This window comes from Urtica dioica, chromosome 7, assembly GCF_054948205.1.
Source record: "Urtica dioica subsp. dioica isolate 48M chromosome 7, U.dioica_male_clone48M_v1_H2, whole genome shotgun sequence".
NCBI lineage: Eukaryota > Viridiplantae > Streptophyta > Magnoliopsida > Rosales > Urticaceae > Urtica > Urtica dioica.
Window position 1 is genome coordinate 44,947,076 of NC_142762.1, and position 20,055 is coordinate 44,967,130.

Consider the following 20,055-nt stretch of genomic DNA (forward strand, 5'->3'; position numbering starts at 1 on the left):
ATTCTGATAAGTAAAATTTCTTAGTCTTTTTTATATACATAAATACTTTTTTTTTACTTATTAGGGACATGTATAGGAGGATAATATTTTTTTTTGTATATTCATATAAGGACAAAATGTGATATCTATATTTAAGATACGGAAAAAAAAAATCAGGTCTCAGTGTAGTTTGTTTTGTTTTTGTGCGACATAAAAGTAAAAACTATATTGGTTATACCGTTATAGTTGAGTTGAATAGAATACGAAAACATTGCTCGATGGCATGAAGGTTTATTTTAACAAACAGGATAAGCAACAACCTACTTGATTTTATTATTTATTTATGCCGAATCCTTGTAATCTAATCTATCATTACCTGCCTTGTGGCAACAATAGTTGGACAAAATAATGAGTAAGGATTAGTTAACCACCGGTTTGGGGTGTAATCTTGCAATTGAAATAAATAATGCAACAAACTAGCTAATAATAACTTATGAGATAGTATTGAGTATTGACTCAATACATGGAATATTAGTGTTGAACATACAAGATCAAACGAATTCGATAACACATTTCTTTGAATTCGCGCGTGGATGTCACGAGTCTCAACTTGAACATTGGTTATTAAACGTCTCTCTCATACCAACTCCAAGTGCTTACGCCAATTGGACTATTTATATCAACCGGCGTATATTTTTGGGTGAGAAATGAAGACGCAATTGAATTGGCAACTCCTTAGTCCTTTAAATAAAATAAAATAATGATAAATAAAAAAAGACATTGGCAATTATACTTTGAGAATATCGTACAAGTTTATAAGTCTATCGGAAATAAATATGACAACGATCAGTGACGGATCTAGAAAAACTTATCAGGGGGGCAAATTTGAAAAAAAAATCAAGGGGGGCCAATTTGGAAAAAAAAAATCTCAAGTGGGACTAATTTGTAAATTTTTAGGGCAATTTTATAAAAAAATTTAAAAAAAATGGGCTAAAAATGTAAAAAAAAATTGAGGGGGGTCATGTGACCCCATGGGCCCTATGTAGATCAGTCGCTGACCACAATTACCGTTGAGTTTATGGCAAGACTTTTCCGATGAAGTTCACGTAATGGACGAATTAAACATTTATACGATTCCCACTTCGTTGTTATCCTACACCGAGTATAACATTCTCAATTTTTTTGTAATTTTAAAATGAGTTTCGAAGAAACTATGTTTTAACGTGGCATCACCAAGAAACACAGCGAAAAGGGAAAAAAAATAACGACGTAGAATAAGTATTTCTAAATTTAAGATGTATTATGCAAAAAGATAATGAATATATGGGATTATTATTTAAATATGGGTAATTTAGCAAAATAGTCAACTCAAACCTTCAAAATTGCTAAATAGCCAAGGTTTTGTAAATATTAAGTAAATAGCCAATTGTCATTAATTACACGTCCAAAATTACAGAAACCCAAATATTTTCCCGCTCAATCGTTACACCTGTTGACTAAAAAAAAAATTGAAATCGAGATTTCGGAGATTCGAGTATATTAATTACATTTATTTGAAACCGTTCACCTTCACAACCGCATATGTCTCGGCCATTTAAAAAAAAAAAAAAAAGTCTCCCAAAAGTTTTTCAAATCGCTTCACTCTTCCCCGACAAACTCTATTCATCTTCTCCGACGAACTATTTCGGCCTCAAAATCTCAAACTGGTATGCATTTGTAGATTTCTTCCTACTGTAACTCGTATTTACAATTTTTCATCACCGATTTACACAATAGTAACGTACCATGTGATTTCCCTTTAAAAAATGTGCCATCCACCGAAATAACAGGCCTTCAATATTGGAATCCATGGACCGATGCCCCAAGAGCCAAAAAAAAATATTTAAATGACTTATCCGGATTTACTTCGGTAATAGAGTATGAACCTGTATAAATATTAAAAACAGTAAATCAGTTAAGTATAATATTAACTGCGATAAATGAAAAATCAGTGTAAATAATGATACATAATAATAAACAAATAAATTTCTAATGCCACGTACAAAACAGTTCCTAAATATGAGGAATAACTAAGTAGACTTGATCCTGTTCACACTTGAAATCAGGAAATTAAAGTTCAAAAATTCGGGTTAGTTAAATAATTCGAATTTCAAAAAAATTTGAAATTCAAAACTCGAATATTGGGCCACGTCATCCGAGTGGCTATTTACTTAGTATTTACAAAACCTTGGCTATTTAGCAATTTCTAAGGTTTGAGTTTGCTATTTTGCTAATTTTTTGTTAAAATAATTAAACAAATGTATATTTTAGATAGTGATCCTTTAAATATTAATGTTATTTTAAATTATAAATAATATTTTAGATTTTTTTTAAATAGAGCTGTAACAATTAACAAAATTTATAGTGTTGTAAAGAATGATCACAAAATAAATTAGAATTATGCACTTATCAATCTCAGACAGGAAAGACCCTAAAACAACAATCTGTAACAGACGAAGACTAGCGTTTTCGGTCGACATTCGTGAAATAATATGATAATGATTGGTTACCTACATATATAAACGAGTAATCAACATATTAATATATATATATATATATATATATATATATATATTATGATTGTTTTTGGTCCATTTTTCATTTTTTTCATGTATAAATTTTTGAATTTTATTTGCGTGTTACTATTGTAATCTAAGTAAAAAAATTATTTTTTTTTATTAATATTGACTCTTTATATATAATTTTTTATTTATTTTTTTATATAAATTATAATTTTCAAACTACTATTGGGCCGGGCCGAGGAAAAAAAAAGCGCACACTATACGCACATGAGCTTTGTATTTTCTGTCCTCGCTTCGACCACCAGTTTGCTACTTTTACGAAGATGGTGTACTTGAATCCCTACAAAAAGCCAAAAATGCATTTCTATTTCAAGTCCGCTCTCTGAAACTTCTTTTGGGCGAATCGGCGGAACAAGAACTGAGCTCGAGCGCTTCCGATCCTAATCCACCGTGGATGGAGTTGGACCAATCATCATCGACGGTCGCAGTCACGAGCCGCCGCGACAGCACTCACACCCTCAGATCGAGAACTAAATCGACGGCCATGATCTCCCCGATGCTCTCCGACGACAGCGATGAGCCCCAGAGCATCTCCTCCGAGTTCGAAGACATGCCTGACTACATCTCCAAGCTCCCTGACGAGTGTTTGGCCTTTATCTTTCAGTCCCTCAGCTCCGGCGACCGGAAAGTATGCTCGCTCGTTTGCCGGCGGTGGCTGAAGGTGGAGGGGCAGAGCCGGCACAGTCTCTCACTCAAAGCAAGTTGGGCGATCCTTCCGGCGATCCATTCCCTCTTCTTGCGATTCGACGCCGTTACGAAGCTTGCGCTGAAGCGCGACATCGCCGACGACTCTCTAACCCTCATTTCGCTCCGGTGCCGGAATCTTACGCGGCTCAAGCTCTGCGGCTGCCGCGAGGTCACCGACGCCGGTATGTCGGCGTTCGCGAAGAACTGCAAGGGTTTGAAGAAGCTCTTCTGCGGATCTTGCACTTTCGGAGCGAAGGGAATGAACGCCGTGCTCGATAACTGCTCTTCCCTCGAGGAGCTCTCTGTGAAGAGGCTCCGCGGCGTCACCGACATCGCGACGGCGGAGATGATCGGTCCGGGAGTGGCCGCGGCGTCGCTGAAGACGATCTGCCTCGAGGAGCTCTACAACGGACCGTGCTTCGGTCCGCTGTTAATCGGCGCGAAGAAGCTCCGGACTCTGAAGCTCTTCCGATGCTCCGGCGACTGGGACAAGCTCTTCCAACACATCTCGGAGAGTGTCACGGGGATGGTGGAGATCCACCTGGAGAGGCTTCAGGTGAGCGACATTGGACTCACCGCGATCTCCAACTCGCCGGATCTGGAGGTCCTCCACCTCGTCAAAACCCCGGAGTGCACGAACTCCGGCGTGGTGGCCATCGCCGAGCGGTGCAAGCTGCTTCGGAAGCTCCACATCGGCCGGAAGGCGAATCGGATCGGCGATGAAGGCCTGATCGCCGTGGCCAAATCGTGCCCCAACCTCCAAGAGCTTGTCTTGATCGGAGTCAACCCTACTAAGGCTAGCCTGGAGATGCTGGCGGCGAACTGCCACAGCCTCGAGAGCCTGGCTCTCTGCGGAAGCGACACCGTCGGAGACCCCGAGCTCACGAGCATCGCTGTCAAGTGCGTCGCTCTCAGGAAGCTCTGCATCAAGAGCTGCTCCGTCTCCGACAACGCCCTCGAGGCTCTCGCCGGAGGCTGCCCCAATCTGGTCGAGATCAAGCTCAAGAAGTGCAGGGGAGTCACCTCCGACGGCGTCGATTGGCTCAGAGCGAGCCGCCCCGAGCTCGCAGTGAACTTGGACACGGACAAGCCGAAGCACCAGGACGCGAGCGATGCGATCTCAATGTCGGGTAGTAATGACGTAAATATATTGAGTTTATAATTTTGAGGGTTCTCTATTACACCCGACGGCTCCGAGATTGGTTATCCACTGTTAACGGTGTCATACGACCCTTACGAGAATCAATTTTACTCATCCTACACTTACGTCTCCGTCCCTGTCCCCGTCCCCGTAATACCCGTAATCGCAGTGGAAGACACACAGGAGTCGTACAATGGGTACGGTCAAACCCCTTTCACACGTTGGGAAGATGGTTATCCTCCGCACTCGCGTCCTATTAGTCTTAGTCAGAAGTCCTAAGATTATCACTTCCGTACGTGGATCAACACATATTCTAGTTCCATGACGTGGTACCAGTATAACATGATGGTGGATGATCAGCCACGTCGCAGATCTAGGCCGCGCAGATATCAACCCCCAAGACACTCCACTTATAATTAGTATATTTTGTCGTACGTGTTGTAATAAATTTATACTATACTTATGGTATTTTTTGTTTAAGAACTTAGTTTATGTTTGGTATGAACCTTTGTTTTATGTTTTGAACTATGAAAATCATTTTTATTATTGCAAAATATTTGTCTGAATATCCATCGGGTTCTTACATTTTTTGTCGATTTCCTCCACGGTAAACGGTTTTTTACCGGTACCGGTTTTTTTTTTTTTTTTTTGTCTGAATCTCCTTCGGTTTCCTCTCCGGTACGCGGTATCCCCAAAAATTGGAGTCCCGGTACGGTAACGGTACGACGATCCTTGTGATATACCAGATATTAGAAAATAAAAGGCTAAGGGTAAATTAGTATTTACATACGGGTCCTACTTATAGATTTGTTCAAATTTTTGGTGGAAAATAAGAAAAGGGCTATCAATGACCTTAATAAATTCTGATTTCGATCTGAACTTTAATAACATGTTTCCTCTTTAGCCAAAGACCTTCGATCATTAATCCAAGGAGGTTCGTTAATGGGCCTAGAGCACTCCGGGCTTTATTTTATTTAATATCGCGGGTCATTAAGTTTGCCCATGAATGGACTATAATTACCAAGTTCGAGAAATGAATGAACTACTAAATTCTTCTATCCCCTGGTAGTTTTAAATGAATTTTTCGAATGAATATTATTTTTTTATATTGCTTCTTTTCTTATATCCCTGGATAACTTCATTTAATGTTACTGCTTGGGAATACAATGAGAAATTTCATTAAGTGGGCTTAATAACCCATTAAATATCAAGATTAGACCCTAATGTTTAAAAATATCTAAATATGGACTTTTGTACCGAAAATGGACAAAAATGCCCTTGAGACTATATCAGCTCAGCCTCACTCTCACTCTCACACTCGCTCAAACTCTTTCAAATCCACTCAAATCCTCTCTACTTAAGCGGGTTTCAAAAGAATCATGGGTAAGATTACTAACTTAATCATTTTTACAAAGTTTATGAATATATATGATAGAATGTAGCATAAAAAATCGATCAGATCTGAAAACAAAGTCCAAAATCTGGGTTTAACTTGTTTGTACGATGGTATACGATGAAATTTAAATTTGTGTACGATGAAATTTAGAAAAAAAATTGGATTCTGTACGATGGTATACGATGTTGTACGATTCCGTACGATGCCTCTTTTACAATGTACGATTCTGTACGATGGTATACGATGCTGTACGATGCAGTACGATGTCTATCAGTAAGATGATGTACGATAGTGTACGATGGTATACGATGTTGTACGATGTAGTACGATGGTGTGCGATATAGAAGCTGATTTTGCATAGTTTGACTGTTTTTTTGCAGTTTTTGTCATGATTAACGGCACTTGGGAGAAGGAAGGACACCAATGGGTTTTCACCAATGCAGAATTTCGTGCATTCGTAATTCCGAAAGAGGTAACGTACACGGAGTTAGTAGATTTCTTATACGAGAAGTTCGAGTTAGACAGATTCGCGTTCGACTTAAAACTCGAAGTCCCATACGAAGTCGGTACAATTCCAGTAGGTCCTGCCGTATTGAAGGACAATGGTGATGTTTCGCATTTTATGAAGCACAAATATCGTAATAGATTTCCACTCTGTGTAAGTTTGGTACCGAAACAGATCGAGGTCATTGCACCTATTGCGTATCGAGGACTATGTAAAGGGAAAGATGTGGAAGTTGGAATGGTGTCTCGCAATGAACCGAAGAAGAGACGGAATACTCTTGTTATCGAGGATCGACAAAAAGATCCTATAATTGAAAACAAAGACGGTGGCTGTGATGATGACTTGTTTAACGAGTACAAGGGTGCCGGAAACGGTGACGAAGTATACAGGCGTGATAGAGATTGTAATCACAACAGTGACGAATATGATGGACACAATGGTGATGAATACGAAGGTGGCGAAGGTGATGAAAACGAAGGTGGCGAAGGTAATGAAAACGAAGGTTGCGATGGTGATGAAGAGAATAGTGATGGATATGACGGAGATAACAATGGTAGAGGTGAAGAATTTGAAGAATTTGCCAATCCCGAAGAATATGAAGAATTTGTGGAAACGTTTACGGTACCAACGGGTCATTGTGAACCATCAGGTCAATGTCAGCGTGAGCCTCCGATGATCGGATCACCTATCGTTCCTTATTCATGGAAAGCACCCGAGTTCAGCGCCGATGATGTTGTGAAGGAAAACCCGAGTCATTATCCAAGTCATTCTTCTACAGGTAATTTAAGTGGATTCAAATGAGATTCAAGTATAATATGAAACCACATATTGTTTAACTAACCTTTGAAAGTAACAGGTAGCTCAGAAGAAATATATATTGGGCAGCAATTTGAAAACAAGCATGAACTGAAGAAACATATCCACTTGTACGCGTTGAAACATAATTTCGAATTTAGAGTGAAATCTTCTTCGAAAAAGAGATGGTATGTTCTATGCAAAAACGAGAGATGCACATGGAGGTTGAGGGGTGTCGTGCAGTGGTCTGAGATGTGGGAGATTACGTCGTACGAGGGTAAACACTCATGTGGGCGTGTTGTTCGAACAGAGGGCCATCGAGGAGCGGCACCATGGGTCATCGGTCACGTATTTAAAGACAAGTACTCAATTAACTCTATGGCGGAGTATTCGGCGCATAACGTCAGGGAAGAAGTGAAGACAAGATGGGGTGTGAACGTATCGTATTTGAAAGCTTGGAGATCCAGGGAGAAAGCTATTGGGTACGTGCGGGGTACGCCGGAACAATCGTACCAGAAGTTACCGTCTTGGCTGTACATGTTGAAGCAAAAGAATCCTGGGACGTTAACAGACTTTGTGCGAGATGGTGATAAATTCAAGTATGCTTTCTTTTCCATTGGGGCGTGTCGTAGAGGCTTCAAAGCATGTCGGCCGGTCATAGCATTGGACGGTGCATTTCTGAAGACAAAATACGGGGGACAGTTGCTTTGCGCAATTGCAATGGATGCGAATTCACAATTATATCCACTTGCATTTGGAGTTGTAGATAGCGAGTGTCATGCTTCTTGGATTTGGTTTTTGAGAAGATTGCGAGAAGCTATCGGTGAAGACGTACCTAATTTGGCGTTCATATCCGATCGCCACGTTAGCATCATACATGGTGTCGAGGTTGTGTTTCCTGGTATCCCTCACGGAGCATGTTACCATCATTTACAACTGAATGTCCAACACAAGTTCAAGACAGACCATTGTCGCTTTGAACTTTACGATGCGGCTTACACCTTCAGTAAAACAGCATTCGAAGCTAATTTTAGACAGTTGAGACGTAAGGATGTCGAGATGGCAAAGTATCTTGAAGAAGTTGGTGTCGATCGGTGGGCCAGAGCTTTCTTTCCTGGAAAACGGTAAGAGTCTAGAACTTCTTTTGTACTGAATTTTTTATGTCGTTGATTATATAAATCAAGTATGTTTTATATAGGTACGACCTAATGACGAGCAACAACGCAGAAAGCTTCAACAACAAAACAAGGAATGCGAGGACGTTTCCCATTACGACGTTGCTCGAGTTTATTCGATTCACACTCCAAACTTGGTTTTTTGAACGAGAAGAGATAGCGAACAAGTTGAACACAAAATTGACACCAACGTGGCAAAATGATCTCGCACAGCTAAATAATAAGGCACAGTTCGTCAATGCGTACGGACTTGGTCTATATGAATGTCATGTCAAAGACGTAAGAGGTGATTTCGATGTAGACCTTATGGTGAAGACGTGCACTTGCGGACTACCACAACAATTGAATATCCCGTGCGAGCATTCTATCGCAGCAGCCCAACATCGAAGCGTGGACGTGTACTCGTTATGCAGTGACTTTTATTTGAAGGAGACGTGGATTGAGATGTACAAGGAAGCCATATATCCGGTTGGCAATGAAGATCAATGGGATGTCCCGGATGAGATAAAAAACATGAAAGTTTCGGAACCCGTTGAAAAGAAGCAAGCCGGTCGACCGAAGAAAAGTAAACAAGGAAGAAGAAGAATTAATCGATACCCATCTCAAGGCGAAAAGATTGTCGTGCAGCGAAAATGCGGGAAATGTGGTGGTAGGGGACATAACAGAAAAACATGCACTTGGAGGGATTAAAACTTTAGACTTTGTGTGTTATTTTTATTTTTAAGTTTAAAACTTTAACGCTTATTTGAGTCACCTTTTTATCTTGTTTAATGGAGTGTCATCCGTCTCATGGACCTTTTTATACGGGACAATTAGGCTAGTAGCTCAATAGACCACTATCCTTTTAAAAATTGGCAAAGTTTCATTTTATTAAAAAAATAGCTCACCAGTTCGAAGTAACTGAATTTAACTATTTTAGTTAATTTAATTTAATTCAGCTTAGTGAGCTATTTTTCTTTTTTAATAAAAGGAAACTTTTGCTAGAATCTAAAAAAAAAACTAGAATATTGATTATTTGTAACAAACTATCCTAATCTAGAATGAACAAGTTAGTTACACACTATCCTAATCCTACATGAAGCTATGATGGAAAAGCAAGCTTGTCAGTGACGTCAAGATGCAACTTTAGTTCTTTATAAATGTCTCGAGTTCTAAACCTTTTGTGAATGTGTGAATTTTTTATGTTTTTTTTTTTTGTGAATCTCTTTAATTGAATTACATGTTTATAAGGTACAATAAAAAACACAATAGTCAACAAACCATCTCGATAATATGTTTATAAGGTACTATTACATAGAAAACCAAAAAGATAAAAAATAAACATCCGAAAATACAAAATCACGGGATAAGGTGGTTGTAGAATAAGTCCACGCACCATTTCTTCCTGAACGTTCTCATATTCTCACTTTGAAGAGTGTCAAATGATTCGTTCAGTACTACGTGCTCGACATACTTCAATGCGAACATCCCGCAATCACCGCTACAACACAAGAATAAGTAAAAGAAATTGTCACAAATAGTTGAAACATAACTTGAAAAAAAGAACAAACTTCTAAAATAACTTGTCAATTAAAACTTGTAAAAAAAAAAAAAAACTTCTAAAATAACTTGTCAATAAAAACATGATTGTTTAGAGAAAGCTGTCAAAAAAAAGTTCAAATAACTAGTAAAAAAAACTTTTTGTACAAATAAACAAACTTGTAAAATAACTTGTCAATAAAAAGATAATTGTTTACATGTAAGCACATTGTGGGACCTTGTCATCGACGATCCACGTCGGCACAGTGAACTTAATTTCACCATGTTCACTTTCCCGGTGAGAGTGGGGATGGTTCTTGAAGAAACCACCTATGGCCACAACCCTAGCAAATGCTCGACTCCAAGTCTGAATAATAAACATTTTAACAATGTTAAGTAACCCTTATAATTTAATTAATTGTTGCTCTAAGGTAATAATTGTGAATAACATAACATTTTACGTACCTCCATCAGCTCAGTGAAGTCCTTTTGATGTCTCGACGACTGCATGAGATCCTTTTGGCAGTCGAAGACGGTAATGGTCCAGGCCTCGATGTCGATCCGAAATGTGAACCAATGAAGGTTCTGGAAGTTCACGACGAACAGGATCTCTCGAGCACCATCCCAAGGCAAAATATCGGCGTTCCTATACCCAGTCATCGGGCTAATAGTTGCCCTCATGTCCCAGTCCACGGGTTCGGGCTCTGCTCCCAGTTCGATGGCCTTGTTGATGTTCGCTTCTTCCGTTCTGAATCGGCCGTACACGTGCTGGACCCACCGACAATCCATGATTCGGACGTCTTGCCGATAACCGTCGAGAGCTCGTTGGCGAGCCCGAACCATGTGAATCATAGCATCAATATGCTGAGACATTACAAACATATAGCGTTATTTTAAATTGATTGGAAAAAGTGAAATTATATAATAACGTACCGAATCATGTAGCCATTTGGTTTCTGTCAATATCGTGTCGAAGAAAATCGTGTCTGCGTCGCACGTCTTCAGTCGAACAGACTCCATGAATTTGCCGCCCCACTTTTTTATCCGCAACCACTTAACGAAATTATCAAACTCTTTTTGCTTCGCGTCCTTCAACGGCTTGAACTTGGGGATCGGCTTTTCCAAATACTTGGGCCTCGTCGGATCAGTGAATTCGGACCAACGCGACGTCTTCTGTCGCACTTGCCGATCTGGACGTGCCGGAGTAAGCTGTGCCTTCTGTCTTTTCCTTAGAGGAGTTGTGAGCGGGCGTAGCTTATCCGAAATGTCTTCTCTACGAGGACTCGACGAAGACGTCGACAACCTGGGAGAAGTCACCGGCCTGATCTCCGATCGCTTCGACGACTCGCGATGCGTTGAAGATGGCTTCTTCGACTTCTTCGATGACTCGCGATGCGTAGAAGACGGCTCTGACTTCTTCGATGACTCGCGATGCGTAGAAGACGGCTCTGCCTCATGCGATGGAGATGCCGGCTTTTGACTAGCCGCCGGAGGAGGAGGAGGAGGAGGAGGGGTCCGGCGTTTACGACCATCATCTTGGGTCGTGGGAATTTCACCCCTAGGCAAGCCCGTTGCGTCCTCGAACAAAATGTTCAGCCTCCTCCACATAGAAAGCTGAAAGTCAAAGTAATAAAATATGTCACAAAATTTAAACTTGTCAAAAAAATTTAAACTCAACTCTAAAATTTAAACTCAACTCTAAATTTTAAACTTAACTCTAAAACGTTAAATTATATTTAAACTTAACTCTAAAACGTTAAATTATATTTAAACGTAACTCTAAAACGTTAAATTAAATTTAAACTCAACTTTAAAACGTTAAATTAAATTTAAACTCTACTTTAAAACGTTAAATTATATTTAAACTTAACTCTAAAACGTTAAATTAAATTTAAACTCAACTTTAAAACGTTAAATTAAATTTGAACTCTAACCTGTCTAACACTCATGCGCTCAACTCTACGGCCGGTCGTGGCAAGAGAACGTAAGACTATCCCTTGTGAATGAATCATTCATTTTTGGGATGCTAGCAGTTGTTCTTGAGATGCTCGCAGTTGTTCTTGGGAAGCTCGCATTTCTCCCCACATTTCCCGTGTTATGACAAAGGCCTCGGGAATGTCGGCGCGAGAGGTCGCTGTAGGCCTCGATCCCATTGCGGGAGTGGTCGGACTAGCAAGACGAACACGTGGAGTGTCTGACACGTGTTCGTCGTCGGAGTCTCCGACGATGGCATCTTCTGCAACAGTCGCGACTCGATCTATTTCTTCTTCGATGTCTCGCGGCTCTGTCGCATCTTCGCCCTCGACGTCTATGGGATACAGACATTTGCTCGTCTGTGTCTCGAGGAGAGTGAACATTTCTTTCTCTGGTGCCCTTGGTCTCAGCATTTGAAGAACACCCACCTACAATACATTAATAAACGTTACCAATATTCCAAAATAATGTAAAATACATTAATAAACGATAAATAATAAAAAGTTACCGTTTTTTTATTCAAGATCGCCTCGATGTCTTTGCCCATTATGAGCACATTACTAGACCACGAGTGCATCCGGGGCACACGAATCCCCTGGTTCGACCCGAACCTCATCCCGATCTCTGGGATAGCCTCGTACGCCCAGTAATGAAGGGTATGGAGATTACCCGTCAATGTGTACTTGGCCTCTTTCTGTGCCACATCCGGCTTGTCCTTCAACTTCTTTTGCAGCGTTTCGTGATAACGCCGTAGGTTCACCGACAAGCTGGAATACGTCTCTGCCCAACTCAAATTTCCCCAAGGCATCTTGAAGAAGAAGGGGAGGTCTTGAACGATGTATAGAAATTTCTGCCACCTTTCTTCGATGGCTTTGTTGGCCGGCTGCCCCAGAAGATACCCGTAGACGAATACGAGCAGCCCGAGCTTGAACGCAGCGTCAGGGCTTCGACATATGGTGAACGCGTTGATCAACGCGCTCAACTTGCTTCCGGCAACGCCGTTCAAGTGATCCGTGATCAATCCACCGTTCTTTCGCTCGTCTTGTTCGGCTTTGGTCGGACCGTCTTCATAAGTCATCCCCGAGACGAGTGCGTACTCGAGGCGTCCAAATCGTACCCGTTTGCCTCCGATACCAAAATGTATCTCGCCGCATACCGTCGCCTCGATCTTCTTCTGAAGGAGAGTATGTACGAGCACCGGTGAGAAACTAAGCTCGCTCTCCGTAAAAAATTGCTCGAACGGAGTCCCGAGGATTCGTTCTTTTATCCCGAGCTCATCGAATCTACTCCGTACAAGCTTCAAGATCCCCGTCCCACCGTACGTGATACGCCCCGGGAATGAGACGTTGTACATGTAGTTCAAATTGTCCTAAAAAAACAACAAAATTAGGTCATAAATTAAAAACATCGTACAGCATCGTACAGTATCGTATATCATCGTAAAACAAGAAATTAATTTTTTTAAAAAACATCATCGTATAGCATCGTACAACATCGTAAGACAAAAAATTTATTTTTTTAAAAAACCATCGTATAGCATCGTATATCATCGTACAGAATCGTAAAACAAAATAATTAATTTTTTAAAAACCCATCGTACAGAATCGTACAGCATCGTACAGTATCGTATGACATTTTTTTTTAAAAACATAAACCCATCGTACACCATCGTATCGCATCGTACAGACCTATGCATTTCATCGTACGCCATCGTACAGCATCGTACGACATCGTATGACATCGTACGATGCATGAATATCATCGTACACTGCTCCCAATTTTTAACCCTAACTTTCTAAATCCGATCAAAAACAGCTCAAATAACCACAAATCAGATAAATCCTAAGTCCTAATACCTATTCTGACTATTTTTTATGAGATTTAACAAGAAATTAGTTGAAAAACTAACATTTTTTGACGTTTTGAGAGGTCGGGATTTCTGGGCATCACCGCCGCCGGATATTGAAGCTTGTTTATCGTACGCCATCGTAGTATATCGTATTGAATCTTACAAGGTCGTAATATATCGTATGGAATCGTATGAGATCGTGTGGGTTTGATTTCGTTTTTTTTTCGTATCAGTAGAGAGAGAGGAGACTCTCAGAGATAGCGCTCTTTTTTATTTGAAATGGTCTAAGGGTATTTTTGTCCGGTTTTAACCCAAAAGTCCAATTTCAGATATTTAATTAAGTTAGGGTCTAATCTTGATATTTAAACCATTTTTAAGCCCAATTAAAGAAATTTCTCAATACAATTCTAAGAGAGACTTTCAACAACAAAAAGGCAAGTTGATAGTTTTGGTGGAGACTTTTAACCTATAAGCAACTTCAAGTGTCAACTGGAAAAAAAAAGTTGAAAAAAAGATATCTCAAAAGAAAGCTGGGAAATATAAAAAAAAAAAAAATATAAGCTAATTAGTCATATACAAACTCAAATTTTGGTCAATTATCAACGTTTTGTTAATTTTGTAAAGTAGTCATTGTCTGTAAATGTTTATAAAAAGCAACCTAGAAGTTTCGTGGATGATGATCTTCAAGTTTTCTTCATTATGGATAAGTTTAGAGCACTTATATTTAGTTTTTTGAATTTTTGCGATCAATTTTTATTAGATTTTCGGGTAAAACATTAATTGTATTCGGAGAAAAAAAATTCTCAAATTTTCAACTTTTGAGAAATTTTCGAAGGTTTACACGACCGATTTTTGAAGTATTACTCATAAATTTTGATAAAACTCTACTAGAAAAGACGAGTTCAACGAAGAAAGATTGGGAGGCTCTCAAGTTTACGCACATCCACGCTAGAAATCACGTTGATCACACATCACCCTCTTTAATTTATCTCACTATATAAGATTCTTCTGTGTACAGGACATCTTCGCCTATAATTTTCATTGTGCTCGGACCCTATGGTAACCACAAGTGAATTTTTCATCAAAAGTTATGTAACAAATTTTGCGTATTAATCTCATCATATTGTAAGAGTTATCTCATACGTCTAAGAAGTACCTGATCTAATCTTAAAACTATCTAAAAAATAAAGTTAAGTTTACCTTCTTTTTTTGCATGATCTAATAATCTTAAGACTATCTAATTTTTTTTTTTTTGGTTTATATTGACCTTTGAGGTAAAATGTTTGTTATTATAAATAGTCATAATAAAAAAGAATGGATTACTGAAAAAAAAAATGAAGAAGAAAAAGGAAATTAGAGCATCAATAAATGAATGCCAGTTGCCTTTACATGAATGATTGTAATGAAATATTACTGCTATATAAAATTCAACTCTATGTCTCTTTACGTACTTCTGTATTTTCACACCAAAGTTTTTTCTTGACTTATTTTTTAGTGTGAGCCATAAAGAGTTTATAGTCATAGGTGTTCATCTGGTTGTGACTAGACAATAAATAATAAAAAAAAAAAAACCTTTAAAATAGACAACGCATGACTTATGAAATAAAATACTTTGTGACAAATGGACCGCATAAAAAAACTTTATATATAGTGTTCAACTTGGCAATATATGAGCTGCTGGAAAATTCATATTAATTCTGCCAAACAATCGTCAAATTCGACTTTTGGTAGTAATATCTAGATAGAAGAGATCATTAGTATTAACAACTCATTACTGATAAATTTTTTGGTTTACTCCTAATTAAAAACTGAAAAGTGACTGGCTACAGCCTACACTACACTACACCGTTTCTTTCAAAATATGCATCATCAAATCTTATCATTACCTGCTGTCTTTTATTTTCTATAATGAGTTTAGTATCCTTTTTCTTTTCTGCGTTGAAATACACTACACTGTGTACGCAACAGCCTCACACACAGAAAAAAAAAAAAAAAAAAAAAAAAAAAAAAAGGAACAAAGACGTCTCAAACAAAATCAAAAGATACTGTCCCCGAGCGATCGATCAATCAAAGGCGACCCAGCTTATTAGATTTCTGATCGCGTATATGTAAATATTTATATATATTTTCTGGTGTATGCTTTGGAAGTATATACTTTCCAGCGTAATTTGATGGCCCCAAAGTTCAGTTCCGAGGGACAGCTCAGTTATTGGTCTATCTCTTTCTGTTCATATATATATACTAGTAGAGGATCCACGTGCTACGCACGTGGTTGACATTGTTAAATTAATTTAATAAAAACAATAAAAAATTGTGGTTGATGATAGATGTCTCCTTCCAGCTGCATTAATAATCAAACAAAATATATCAATATTTTGATGAACAACTTATGAATTTAGTAACAAATAATTCAACATTTTATTTTTAAAAAAAAAGTAATATTTGTACTACTATTATTACCGTAATTCAATTGCCTTTGAGTTTATCACCATCAATGACTATCCAAGTGACGAGCCTATTCGAACTATGCAATCCAAGCTCGATTTCTTCATCATACCAAATCAAGCTTGAGGGGGAGTGTAGAAAATCAGTTCGTCAGCTCGTCTCACCATCAATTCGTCAGCTCGTCTCACCATCAGCACGTCAGCTCGTCTCACCATCAGTTCGTCAGCTCGTCTCACCATCAGTTCGTCAGCTCGTCTCACCATCAGTTCATCAGCTAGTCTCAATTCGTCAGCTAGTCTCAGTTCGTCAGCTCGTCTCACCATCAGTTCGTCAGCTCGTCTCACTATCATCACGTCAGCTCGTCTCACCATCAGCACGTCAGCTCGTCTCACCATCAATTCGTCAGCTCGTCTCACCATCAGTTCGTCAGCTCGTCTCACCATCAGTTCGTCAGCTCGTCTCACCGTCAGTTCGTCAGCTAGTCTCAGTTCGTCAGCTCGTCTCACCATCAGTTCGTCAGCTCGTCTTACCATCATCACGTCAGCTCGTCTCACCATCAGTTCGTCAGCTCGTCTCACCGCCAGTTCGTCAGCTAGTCTCAGTTCGTCAGCTCGTCTCACCATCAGTTCGTCAGCTCGTCTCACCGTCAGTTCGTCAGCTAGTCTCAGTTCGTCAGCTCGTCTCACCATCAGTTCGTCAGCTCGTCTCACCATCAGTTCGTCAGCTCGTCTCACCATCAGTTCGTCAGCTCGTCTCACCGTCAATTCGTCATCTCGCCCTTCCGCGTCGAGCTCGCCAGTTCGCCCTTCCGCGTCGAGCTTGCCTCGGAAGTCCTCTCCTTGGAACTCATTCCACATGGGAAATTGTCGCATTTATTTCTCATGTTATTTCCTATGTCTTGCTCTCTGTGTATATTTATTATTCTCTTTTTCTTAGAAGTAGTTATTACACATGTATTTATTACACTCTCTCTTGTACCCACCATATGTATAAATAGGTGATACAAATTAATATCAAATATAAAAAATATTCAAAGTCTCGGAACACTCTCTCTCTTTCTTTATCTACTCTCCATATTCGACTCTCTCTCTCTCTCTCTAAACTTCAACATGGTATCAGAGCAGGGAAAATCAACCACCGTGAACACCACTCAGACCACGCCCACTCAGTCGCAATCTGAATCCTTCTCCCAACATATCACGAGCCACAAACTCAATGGCCACAACTTCCTACAGTTGTCCCAATCTGTGCTCATGTTCATATCGGGACGATGTAAAGATGACTACCTCACAGGCGTGGCCACATCTCCTGTGATCGAAGATCCGACGTTCAAGAGTTGGAAGGCCGAAAACAGCATGGTGATGTCCTGGCTCATAAACTCTATGCTCTCCGAAATCGGAGAAACCTTCCTCCTTTACCGAACGACAGCAGAAATCTGGCAAGCAGCTAGAGAAATCTTCTCCAACTCAGAAGATATGTCCGAACTGTTTGAAACTGAGAACACTCTCCACGACCTACGTCAAGGAGAGATGTCTGTTACTCAGTTCTTCAGCTCGCTCACACATCTATGGTAGAAGATCGACCTCTACGAACAGCACCAGTGGACCAGCTCCGAAGACTCAAAAATCTACCGCAGGATAGTGGAGACCAAACGTGTGTTTAAACTACTATCCGGCCTCAACCAAGACCTTGATGAGGTCAGAGGTCGGATACTTATTACAAAACCACTACCATCTCTCCGTGAAGCCTTCTCCGCGGTCGGACACGAGGAAAGCAGGAGGAAACTCATGTTGGGAGTTATCAAATCGAGCTCACTTCCGGGCTCATCCTCAGACTCGTCCGCCCTCACCACACATGGAGACGAAGTTCTTGCAGCCCGCGTCTCAACAGAGAAACCTCGCAAACCTCGCCCCTACTGCGATCATTGCAGACGACCTGGACACCTCCGAGAAACCTGTTGGAAACTGCATGGGAAACCACCGAGCTCGAAGTCTACCCAAGATACTAAGGATCCTAACTCAGTCGGAAACTTAGTATCCACCTCGTCCGCTGCCTCGACCTCGACCTAAGACTCATCTCCATTCAGCAACGACCAGCTCGCTATTCTCCAGAAGCTTCTTCAACAAGTCCAACTCAGTGGAGAACACTCGGGCATTTGCCCTCTAGGTAACTCTCTTAGAGCCCTCAATGTAAGCTCAGAGAATCCCACAGCATGGATTGTCGACTCCGGTGCCACTGATCACATGACTGGTAATCGAAATCTATTCACAACTTACTCCACTTGTAATAAAAGCATATCAGTCACCATCGCCAACGGAGTCAAAAATCAAGTCACTGGTATTGGCACCGTTGTCTTGACGAAGTCCATGAGGCTAGACTCGGTGTTCTTTGTGCCTCAACTACAATGCAATCTCTTATCCGTGCATAAGATCAACCAAGACTCTAAGTGCCGAACTGTTTTTTATGGAAGTTCATGTGTGTTTCAGGAACATGTCACGGGGAGACAGATTGGTAATGCCGAGCTGAGTGCCAGACTCTATGTCATCAAGCCAGATCAGCCCGCCATGTGTCAGCTCGCCCAACATTCACCCCAGTACAAAGAGATCATGCTCAATCACCTTAGACTAGGGCATCCAAATTTCATGTATCTCAAAAGAATGTTTCCTTCTTTGTTTATCAATAAAAATATCAATTCCATTCAATGTGACATGTGTGAGTTCGCCAAACATCCTCGAAGCTCGTATCACCCCACCTTGTACAAACCATCTCGTCCTTTTGCCACAATTCACAGTGATATATGGGGGCCCTCAAAAGTTCCCAATATCACTGGAGTTCGATGGTTCCTTCTCTTTGTTGACGACCACACTAGACTCAGTTGGATATACATGATGAAACAAAAATCTGAAACATCCAATCTATTCAAAACCATTCACAAAATGATCCAAACACAGTTCGACACATCCATTCAAATTGTCCACACTGACAACGCTCGAGATTATTTTAATTCTGAGCTCGGCGATTTCTTCAAAACACATGGCATAATTCACTCCAGCTCGTGCGTTCATACCCCGCAACAAAATGGGGTAGCCGAGCGGAAAAATCGACACATTCTCGAAGTCGCCCGAGCCATCATGTTCTCCTCAAACGTCCCATCTCATTTTTTGGGAGAAGCTGTCCTCACAGCCACCTACCTCATAAACAGAATGCCATCTCGTGTCCTTGGCTATAAAATCTCATCTCAAGTCCTTCTAGAGACATACCCTCACTGTCGACTCATCTCAACCCTACCTGCGAAAGTGTTCGGCTGTTCAGTCTTCACCCATTCTTATGGCCAAGGTAAACTTGAACCAAAATCGCTCAAATGCATCTTCCTTGGCTATTCAGCAACCCAGAAAGGCTACAAATGCTATGAACCCCGATCACGAAAATTCATAGTCTCAATGGATGCATCTTTTCATGAGTTCCGTCCTTACTTCGCCAATTCAGCTCGTCAGGGGGAGAATGACGAAAATGACTTCCCAAATTGGCTCATCATAAACCCAGAATCCAGCTCGCCTCAAAATCCGACCTCACCTGTTCCAGAAATTCCCAGCTCGCCTCAAAATCCGACCTCACCTGTTCCAGAAATTCTCAGCTCGCCGACCTCACCTGGTCAAGAAATTCCCAGCTCGCAAGCCTCTGAACCCTCTCCATGCGAACTGAATATCACCCAGAGTCCGGTACAAGCTCGCGACCAAGATGTCTCTCCGAACTTGAACCACGACACTATTGAACAAGGTAACATCGAATCTCTAGACTTACCCATTGCATTGAGAAAACCTCCTCGGTCGTGTGCTCAATACAGGATGGCGGATTACGTGTACCATGAGAATTTATCTACGAGCTACCAAGCCTATGTGGCGAAGTTAGATGAAGGAAAAGTGCCGAACTCCATCGAGGAAGCCCTTCAAAGTTCCGAGTGGCGAGACGC

The 20,055-nt window shown here is 40.6% G+C and overlaps 1 protein-coding gene and 1 pseudogene across 2 annotated transcripts in view; one reads left to right on the plus strand and one right to left on the minus strand.

Moving 5' to 3' along the window:
* Window positions 1–20,055, minus strand: part of LOC149392055 (protein DCL, chloroplastic-like) — a 31,743-nt gene that overhangs the window by 4,210 nt on the left and 7,478 nt on the right. The gene's annotated exons all lie outside the window — the stretch shown is intronic.
* Window positions 2,845–4,982, plus strand: LOC149392056 (F-box protein At1g47056 pseudogene; annotated as a pseudogene).